The sequence below is a fragment of the Myzus persicae genome, unplaced genomic scaffold (genome assembly GCF_001856785.1).
Source record: "Myzus persicae strain clone G006 unplaced genomic scaffold, MPER_G0061.0, whole genome shotgun sequence".
NCBI classification, from domain to species: domain Eukaryota; kingdom Metazoa; phylum Arthropoda; class Insecta; order Hemiptera; family Aphididae; genus Myzus; species Myzus persicae.
The window spans coordinates 2323-12669 of record NW_019104244.1 but is presented as its reverse complement, the minus strand read 5'-3'; the positions used below and the strand labels follow the sequence as shown (position 1 = coordinate 12669).

The 10347-nt window shown below is 30.3% G+C and overlaps 1 long non-coding RNA gene across 1 annotated transcript; it reads right to left on the bottom strand.

Moving 5' to 3' along the window:
- Nucleotides 1-9151: 9151 nt before the first annotated feature.
- LOC111040422 lies at nucleotides 9152-10122 on the bottom strand. The gene is made up of 3 exons (XR_002605197.1): nucleotides 10004-10122; nucleotides 9377-9713; nucleotides 9152-9305 (listed from the first exon to the last, which is right to left on the bottom strand). It is a non-coding gene; the product is annotated as an uncharacterized LOC111040422 (long non-coding RNA).
- Nucleotides 10123-10347: the final 225 nt, after the last annotated feature.

Below are 10347 nucleotides of genomic sequence, written 5' to 3'. Positions count from 1 at the left end.
ACTCCCAATAACCGACACCACTGAAATAATCGTAATTTTTAGCGGTTCTGTTATATCTCTTTGTTCTATTAATATAAACAATTCGGATTTTTGAGTAACAAGTGCATAATATGTGGAGCTAGGATTCGTCACTAAACACCCAGGTGGTCACCCATCCGGATGCTAGCTACGACGGCCGATGATTGACACCCATTAGGGACTTCAGCTAATCACCGTGCCACACCAAGCCCCAACTGCATTATTTTTATTTTGTATTAATTGTATATTACATATTATGTTGTGAGCCAATTTGATTGTAAATAAACCGTGCACTATTGCTAACAGCGTAGACGTCACGTTTAAGGTTCGAGTAACACGTGTGTAAGTGGAGCTAGGATTCGTCACTATACACCCAGGTGGTCACCCATCCGAATGCTAGCCACGCCGGCAGATGATTGACACCCATTAGGGACTTCAGCCAATCACCACGCCACACCAAGCCCCAACTGTAATATTATTATTTATATTATTATATTACCTGTTGCTACGTGAGGAATTGGCTTACGAATAGTGTTTCAACCATGCCACAATAAAATGACATACAGTCATACAGATACTTTAACATAATTTATTACATAGGTAAAAGAGTTACTTTAATATAAGTTGACGTGATAATTTCATATAATTTTTAAAAGAAATTATTGTAATTATTTAATACTATTATTGTCTTTCATTAATTTTGTGTATATCAACTTTAGTAGGTCAAAAATCTAAAATACTCCCCATCCAACAACAAAAAGTAAATTTGAAAATACTTGACAAACATTTAAATTACTTAAGTCATACTTTACTAGAAAATTCGTTATTTCCTCACATAGTACTTCTCTCAATTAATTAAGATTTTGATTAGTTAAATACTTAAATATTACAATTAGTTGCTTCCAATCTTGTAACACCATTTTTATAGGGCCTAACCACAGTTTTTCTCGGATCTCAACAAATGACTACAGGACTAGGTATTTCATTTCATTTCTGAGGGTAATGTATAGATAGAGTGTTATCATTCATCTAAGTTAAACAAAATGCTTTGACAAACGTTTTTTAGGTTTTTTAACGTTTTTTTACATGTTTATGGAACATATTTTGCTATTATTTGTTAAATATCATTATTTTTTATCTTTGACAAACGTTTTTTTAATAAAATAACATTTCAATATACCATTTTTGTTTTATTTCTATTGAAAAGGAAAATTTACAAAAATTATTACAGGAGTAAAAAAATGCCAAACCATTATGAATAAAGTATAACAAGGGTCACAAAATGAAAAAAAAAATGTTATTTATAAAAGTTATTTAATATGGCGTGGTAAATTTAATGTAAGACAATGTAATAATTATTTCATTATTTTTTTTTTTTTATTCTAAAGCAAAATATTTTTTGGAGTTCTCTTGGTTATAGTAATCAAATTTCGGACAAGTAGTTCATTTGTTATTATTTGATATTTAAAATTATATGAACAGAGTAGTGGAAAAACAAGTTTTTCATTACAAACCGGATCAGAACGTAAGCGTCAATAGTGTTACACACATTGTAGCCAATTTGACTTACAAGTCTATTATAGAAGATAAAGTAGCTGTGCAATTCAAGAATGAAGACAACTGACAAGGTGAGTGAGTCTAGCAAATTAGCAACTTATTAAATAAAAATGGCTTTATTTCAATAAATTATATTATCCTGTCCTTGTGTTAAAATAAACATTGTTGAGGAAAATATTTAAGTCAGTATCATTCTATCAAAAAAAACGTTAAATAGAGGGTAAAGGTCGGTCGTAATGCCTGATGAAAATAACGAATTGGCCGTATTCGTTCTACGTTGTAACGAATCCATTTGACCGCTCCCCGTATGTCAGAGCATAATAGTGGAGAAAATGTAGGACACGTGCTGAATACCGATAGCCAGCCAGGTACGGATGAGTGAAACACAAGAGCTCCCGGTGAGCTGTAGAACTATACTAATCGCATATTCTTCCGTACTAGGGACCGATATTAATTGCCAATTGGTCAAAACTAGTCAAAACTAGTAACCTAACGAGTATATTTAACGTCCGAATCAAGACACCTCAACCCACCGATACACTGTCCTGATCAACGACCAGTACTGCCCGCCGTCAGAGCCCAGTAACCTCAATCAACATTCGGCTACCCAGGGGTCAAGAACACCGTGAGTCAACGCAAGATAACCAATTTATAACATTTTTTCCTTGTTACACGTTTCTTTTAATTGTCAAATCACATTAAGTGGCATAATCTACTTAAAAAGAACATATTGTATTGAAATAAAATAAAAATGTGAAGAAACAACATATAATAAAAGATAATAATTTTCATGAACAAAAAAAAATTAAGTGTTCGTTATTAATTATAACAATGTCGTCGACAGGTAAAAGCACAACTCACCCGTTTTAAGATATTTCTGAATGAAAAAATGTCAAACACTACAACGCATTTAAGACTAAACAAAAGAAAATTCGTGAAGCACGGAGCAAATTATAATAGGCATTCCCGACTACATTTAGGTCGCATACCCTTCATTTACGTATCCGGGCAATATTGACTTTCTTATCGGAGGTGATACTTATTGGGGCATAATGTGCGATGAGCAGTTCAAAACCCAAAACGGTCCGTAATAATAAAATACGTTTTTCGGATGCGTTGTCGTAGACAATACTGCGACAAAATTAAGTACTAGAAAATTAAATTCGTGTTTGGTAACATCTCAAAATCAATACCTATTGTTATAGAACAAAATAGATTTATTTTGGAAAATGGAAGAAAAATCGTCGAAGCATAATTGCACTGACGAAGAAAGATCGTGTAAAACACATTTTAACGAAATCCTCGCTAAAAATGAGAATGGCAGATTTATAGTTAAACTACTATTGTAAGCATTCAAAACCACATTAATGTCGCATACCCTTCATTTACGTATCCGGGCAATATTGACGTTCTTATCAATAACATTGATAAATAACAAAATATATTTATTTTGGAAAATGGAAGAAAAATCGTCGAAGCATAATTATCACCCATGAAGAAAAATTGTGTAAAACACATTTTAACGAAATCCTCGCTAAAAATGAGAATGGCAGATTTATAGTTAAACTACCATTCAAAGAGAATTTTCATCAGCTGTGTACCTCATACGCCTTAGCTCCACGAAGATTTCTATTACAGAAAAATGGTTAACAAAGAATCACGAATTATATATAAAATATTAAAATGTATATGAAATAAATAAAAATAAAAATACATTTCTATATAATGTATGTATTATATAAAATGTTTATGAAAGAATACGAAAGTCTCAATCATATATGGAATGTATTTATGAAACCGGCGGCGATAAGCAGTCAATCGATCACACGAAATGTTTTATCCACCGCACTCGTATGTAATAAGTAATAACTAATCATTAATAAACAACTGTAGTAGAACGACAATATTACGCGTCATGTTTGACGGGCCGGTAAAAACTAATGGTGGCGTGTCATTAAAAAACATACTAATGTACGGACCAAAAATACAACCAGACCTATTAGATATCGTTTTAAGGTTCAAAACACATAAATATGCTCATTCGGTGTTAGTTCACTAAGACCATCGTAACTATCAGCGTGGATTATGGAGATCAGATCCAAATGATTAAGTAAAAGTACAGAGACTATGTACTGTTGCTTACTGTTTGGTGCTTACAGGTTTTTTGGCAATAAGTTGGAAGCAATTGAATGACACGACGAATTAATTTCAATTATGCGTGGTGGGGGATTCGAACTACACGTACGTCGCACAAGTTACCTACCGAAAGTAAAAACTGAAACAACAAAAAGACATATTCTTGCCGGCCTAGCTACATTATTTGACAAACTAGGCTTAGTAGGTTCTGTAATATTGGTGGGTAAAACATTGTTACAAAGTTTATGGCGTGAGAAAATCGATTGGGACATCCCAGTTCCATCACACGTACAAGCACAGTGGGAGACAGACAATACAACTATGGTTTGACATAGAAATACGTCTTTTTTGACGTATTTTCTTACTTTTTTGTTCAACTTGATGACACTAATTAGAGGATGTCTACGCACTATTTGTTTGCTCTTTATGTCCCACACCAACAAAGCAAATGTATGTATAGCAGAACCAACCATTATTAAAGTAACAATATATGGTTGGTTCTGATACATTATTTGCTTTGTTGTGCGTGGGATACTGAGAGCAAACAAACAGTGCTCTGACATCCTCTCCCGATCTTTTTATTCTATCCCACAAATAAAGGTTTTCAACCTATCTGCACTAGGTAGTTTTTCAGCTGATTGGTCTAGTGACCTTTGCGATTCAAGAACCTTTCCTACGTATTCGACATTGTTAACCTAACTATTCTACCTCCACACTTCCTATTCTCCCTCCCTACAAGTCTCACTCACTCTCCCCTCCCCCCATCCCCATTTCTCTCCCACTCTCTCTCTCTATTCCCCCCCTTTTTTCCATCTCACTAACCCTCACTCTCTCCCCACCCACTTTTTCTCACTCAGTCTTTCTCTCTTTCTCTCTCTCTATTCCCCCCTTTTTTCCATCTCACTACCACTCTTTCTCTCTCTCACACACACAGTCTCTATAATGCCTACAGGTCATCGTACCTGATAATCGGTGAAAATATTTAAATATTACAAAAAAAAAATTTAAAACAAAAAATAAAATAAATTTCATACCTGATCAATTTCATAATTTTTATCATAGTTTTATTGATAGCCGGAATAGCGTTATACCAGTAGTTACAATACAATTAAATTGAAAAGTTGGGGGCAATACAAACTCTGATCATTTAACAATATTAAATAAATCTACTGATAAATAAAAAGTACATACCACATGTTTTCTGCTATACAACCAAGTCTTTGAAACACTCACGTCAACATATTTCACACTGCATAACGTCATGATATTGTATTCAAAATTGGCAAATTTTCACTGGCGAATAACATCTCTGAAAAATTGCAGCCTATATATTAAAATGTTCAATAATATACGTATGAGCTATTTGTTATTAGAAATCACAGATATTAAATACCAAGCTAAAATAATCTCTTTAAGTTTTTGTTTTTATCTTATCTATACGTAGTTATTATATGTTAATTTGTGTTTTCACTAAATAAATAATTATTGTAATAAATCAGAGTTAGCTAATATGTTATGTGATTATCCATAAGTAAAAAATAACTTAGTATAATAATAACTGCATTCCTGGGCTAGTTAATGAAAATTTTTAATTGAGTTAAGTTAAGTCGATATGAAACATTTCAAAAAGTTTTAAGTTAATAGTTCTCCTAATTTTATGTTTTATTCGGTTAAAATTGATTAGAAAACTTACAACTTACTTATTTTTTTATTTACTTAAATAGCTAGTTTTCTGGTTTTAAAATAATAAAAAGTAAATGTTGTAAGTGTATGCATCATCAATAATAATAATATTTACTATATTTATTATTTAGTTTTTTATAAACAACTACGCAACTTGAATTTGATTAAAAGAAACTCATTATTTAATAAATGTTTAGCAATAAAAATCAGTTAAGTTAAAAATATTAACATATTAAAAATTAAATTAAAAAAATTCTAGTATGTGGAGGTCGCTCTGCTATACATTAGGTTACAAGTTGGTCAATATATTCATCGCCCCGCTCGAAATCTTAAAGAAGTTAAAGAGTTTAAATTGAAGTAACTTTAATTTGTTAACTCGTACACACCTAGGTTTGAATAACTACAAAATTTTAGGACATTTGAACGCCTATGTCAATATATTAGGACCATTATGCACACAATATTATATAAAGTAACCTATGCTAGTAAAAAAGTATATTTTTCAAAATCACTCGTACAGGATGATTACTGGTTAGGATAGTGAGTTTACCACTCTGTGAACATTTTTGTTTTTTGGATACATCTATAATATAATATAATATTAATATATAATAGAACAAAGAAATATATATAACACTAAATTAATAGTGTGATGCAACGGCTAACTTTGGATTTAAAAAAAATTACAAGTTATAAATTAAAATTGTGTCTTGTGAGTAATCACTTATAACAGGTATTTCTAAATTAAACCTTATAATGTATGTCTATTTCAATTTCTAAAAATAAGTTATAATTATTAAATTACCCTACTAACAGGGAGCAAAAAAACGATGACGACGAGCGGCGTTTGTATATTATTTGATCTCTCTTATTTTTTGAATTTACCCTCAGAAATAAAGTATGTGTCTACATAGGGGTAGCATATTTATCTTGAAATTAAATTTTTATTTGAAGTATAAAAAGTAAATTTAACTACCAAAAAAATATGAAACCAAAATTTATTACTTGAAACATCGACACTTTCGGTCTTCGGCGGAATCCCTGATTATTGTGTGTGCACTGCGGAATAAATCAGATGCCCTCGACTGAACTTAAGTCTGAAACATTGAGATTTATTATGAAGAAAAAAACCGTACGGATCGCTTCATGTTTCTTGTCCATCTCTGCTTTGCTAATTGAAATTTTAGATCGATTGCGTCTTTGTAACTACTTTGAAAATCGCCACGGATTGCATTATAATTTATACTACGTCAATATGATAAAACCATAGATATATGGTACATAACAAATTTTTATATCAAGGTGGTCCGTGTTTGAGATTTGATCATTAAGATAATGATGGTATAACAATAACCAAAATAGTTTATAATTTTCAAATTTAAATAACAACAATTTATAAAGTACCTATTATTTCAATTTTTAATTTAATAATTGATAAAGGTGGTGTTAAAATATTCGAAGCACTAGCATTTTTTTTATGAGTTAGTAAATATCAATATTATAGTAAATAAATGTGATTACTACTCATTAGATTTAACATAAATAGGTATTCAGTGCCTTATACATCACATCACATTTACCGTATACCGACTAACCAACTATTATTTGTAAAATTCCAAGTTAAATCTTTTCTCTGAATATAGTCGAGCACGAAATTAATAATTAATATTTTAAGTATTCATTTTAAGTGCATTGGTTAGTTATATTTTAAGCTATTCGGGAATATTTAAATTTTACAATTTCCTTATTTAAATTCCGATGGATATTCAATAATCAGCACAGCGACTTTCCCAGCTTTATAAAATATTTTGATGTTTGATGTACGACGGCGTCGCTTTAATTCGCGGATCGACCACAAGCAGACGGCATAGTAATTTTCATATATTACTTAACATTTATATAAACTAAAAATAAAAATTGTTGAATTTCGTGGCACATAAAAATCCAGTGTACAGTACTACTGTAATATGACTAGTATGTACAACACTATTTATATTTATATAATTTTATAAATATGTTATTATTCTGCGACCTGGATATGCCGTCGTCGTTTGTGATAACGTATTTTTTTGTGTTGCGCGTTCGGGAACAAAAAATACGTCCCCACTTCACCCGTGTAGCAAATCAAATTTTAATTTTGAGACTAAAAAGTTAAATATTTAAGCCCCAAAAGAATAAGTAATCAAACTTACGTATACATCGACTCTTCGGGTAATATATAGCTGTAGCAAGGCGCCATATCTTGAGTGCAGACGCCATATCGAGGAACTACTTCCTTCACCTAAATCCGAATTGAAAAATTCTAGATTTTTTATAAAAATTACTTGTGTAGAATGAAATATGTGAGTAAATGTTTATTGTTGCCATACACATTTCATTTTGTTCAATGAAATTATTAGAATTGCGAATCGTCTCCGGTGAGTGACGACGATCGGCTTTTGCCATAGATGATAGGTATTATACTATTATAATATAATATGTTGTCATCAGTTTTCGAGTTTTTTACTTCTTTGGATTACACGGTACATTTGTTATTTCAAATTCCGAGACAGAATATTATTGGGAGTGTTTAAGTCTATACAACGCAGAACACGGCACTCTGAGTATTGGCCATTTAGATTTTTAGATACACTACTGTCGCGAGTCAATTTTTACGTCCGGCATCTAGCAATATTGTTTTTAGTCTTAACGGTTTAACTGTAACTTAACATACAACTCTAGAAGTGTCGAGACTTGAAAAAAATTCAAAATAAGGCTTTGAAATTTACAGAAGTAATAAAAAATTGGATACCTTCATCGTGCCTATAATATACTCTCTGGGCTCGGCGTTAATATAATATTAAACAATATTATTAGTTTTGTAATCGCTTTGCCATAATTATTTTAAAATAGAATGCAAATTTAAATTTAAAAAAATATTATTCTATAATAGTGTGCAGTCACCGATGTATTTGCTAAAGAATTGTGTGGTTATAATATACTACTACACTATAGTGTAATATATAATATAATATGTATACAGCTGTGTAGGTACCTAACTAAGGCTCTCACATAAAGGTAAGTGACGGGGGAAAAAAAATGAATCGCTTCAATAGTACTTACCTATATTTATTGTTTTATATTTTAAAAACTTACCCTACAAATTAAGTACTACAAGTATAGTTTATACTTTGCAGAGGTCGCTGTAGGTCTTTCTTAAAATAGGTAGTATTTTAAAAAAAAATCATGAACATTTTAGGTTTGTTAGTTAGGTACACATGAATTTACTCGACCAATTTGAATTAGTTAAAGCCAAAAAAGTTGTTAAATTAAGTACTTAAATGATAAGTCACATGTCACATGTCACATCGCACCATGCTGATATAGTCACACATGATCCTAGTGATATGCATTTCCAATAACATTAAGATGTAACAATTAATGCTGAATACGGTTTAAAGCTTTTAATTATATGTTCAACAAAAATTATTCGTAATATTTTTTGTCTTAAAGGCAGTTTCCAAAACGTAATTACTCAAATACTCATACAACAAAGTATTTAAAATACCACCCAAATACTATCTATAGTGAAGTATTTGAAATAATTTTCAAATACAAAACAAAAAAATCAATTTAATTCTGAATCATTTATAATATATTATATTAATCAAACATTAGAGTGTTGCATTTTAAGAACATTTTTTTTTTTTATTATTATTATTATTATTATTAGCTGCTAGCGCAGAACTATTATAACTCAACAATTATGGTTTTAAACAAGATAAAATAATAATCATATTTTAGGAACATTATTTGTTCAAAATGCTGATCCGTCATATTTGTTCTTTTTTTTGTAATTGTTGCACCAAGAACACTAAACACTCTCTACTGATGCACTGCTAGGTAGTTGAGTATTGTACTTCACAAGGTACCTGAAAATTAAGTACAAATGTTTTTTTTAATATTACTACTAATAGAATAAGAAGTTTTCAACTAATCTTACTTTTTTGATAGTGGGTAAATTATGCAAACATTCTAAAGTCTTAGTTGGAGATGTGCCCAAATATCTATCTATTTCATCACTAACTGTTGATTTTTCCTCTCAGGAATTTTGTGACCCGGTAAAAAAGGTATATAAATTATCTTCATTTGGTTACCTTCTACATCATTATTGTCATTATCACTGGTATGCAAGTCATAACAGGCACTTTTTAAATATTTTGAGGCCAACTGCATTTTTATATCATTTGTAATCCATGCTTTTTTAAATAGTGGGTGGAAGACTGCAGCAGTAATTAAAAATTTGTCTACCAAATAATCAGCAAACCTTGTTTTCATACCTAAAAACAAAAATTATTATCAATAAAGTTTGTTTATTTTAGCTCATGAGTATATATATGTAGGTACTACACAGAAATATAAATATAAATAATAGATCAGCTAAAATTTTACGTTATACATCAGGAAGACTGTAAGAGCTAAGAGATACAATATATTTACTACTTAGTAAATAGTATTTACCAACAATGTAAACCAAAAACAGCTAAAATGAAAAGAAATTAAATGTGTACAATTTAAGTACTTGGCTAAATAAGATTAATGTATTTGAAAAATATTAATTCATACAAACCATTAAGTATAGCAGTCACCAGAGGTTTCAAATAATTAGAAACTGTTTGATCACTTGTCAGTAATTCATATTTATAAATTAATACTTTAATTGTATGTAGAAGATGACCTAAGTACAATTAGTACATGTTAGTATCACCCTGGAGTAAATCCAAGCTTATTGAAATTGGCCAAATAATTGTTTGATATTGACACATGAAATAAATATCACTTCTATTAAATCTGAAAATATTGTTCATAAAAAATATAGATAAAATAATTAATAATTTTTTAAGTTTTACAATTTACCTGCCAATAGCCAATTTGTCCATTATTTTAAATTTATTTATTAAGCAGCAGCACTGC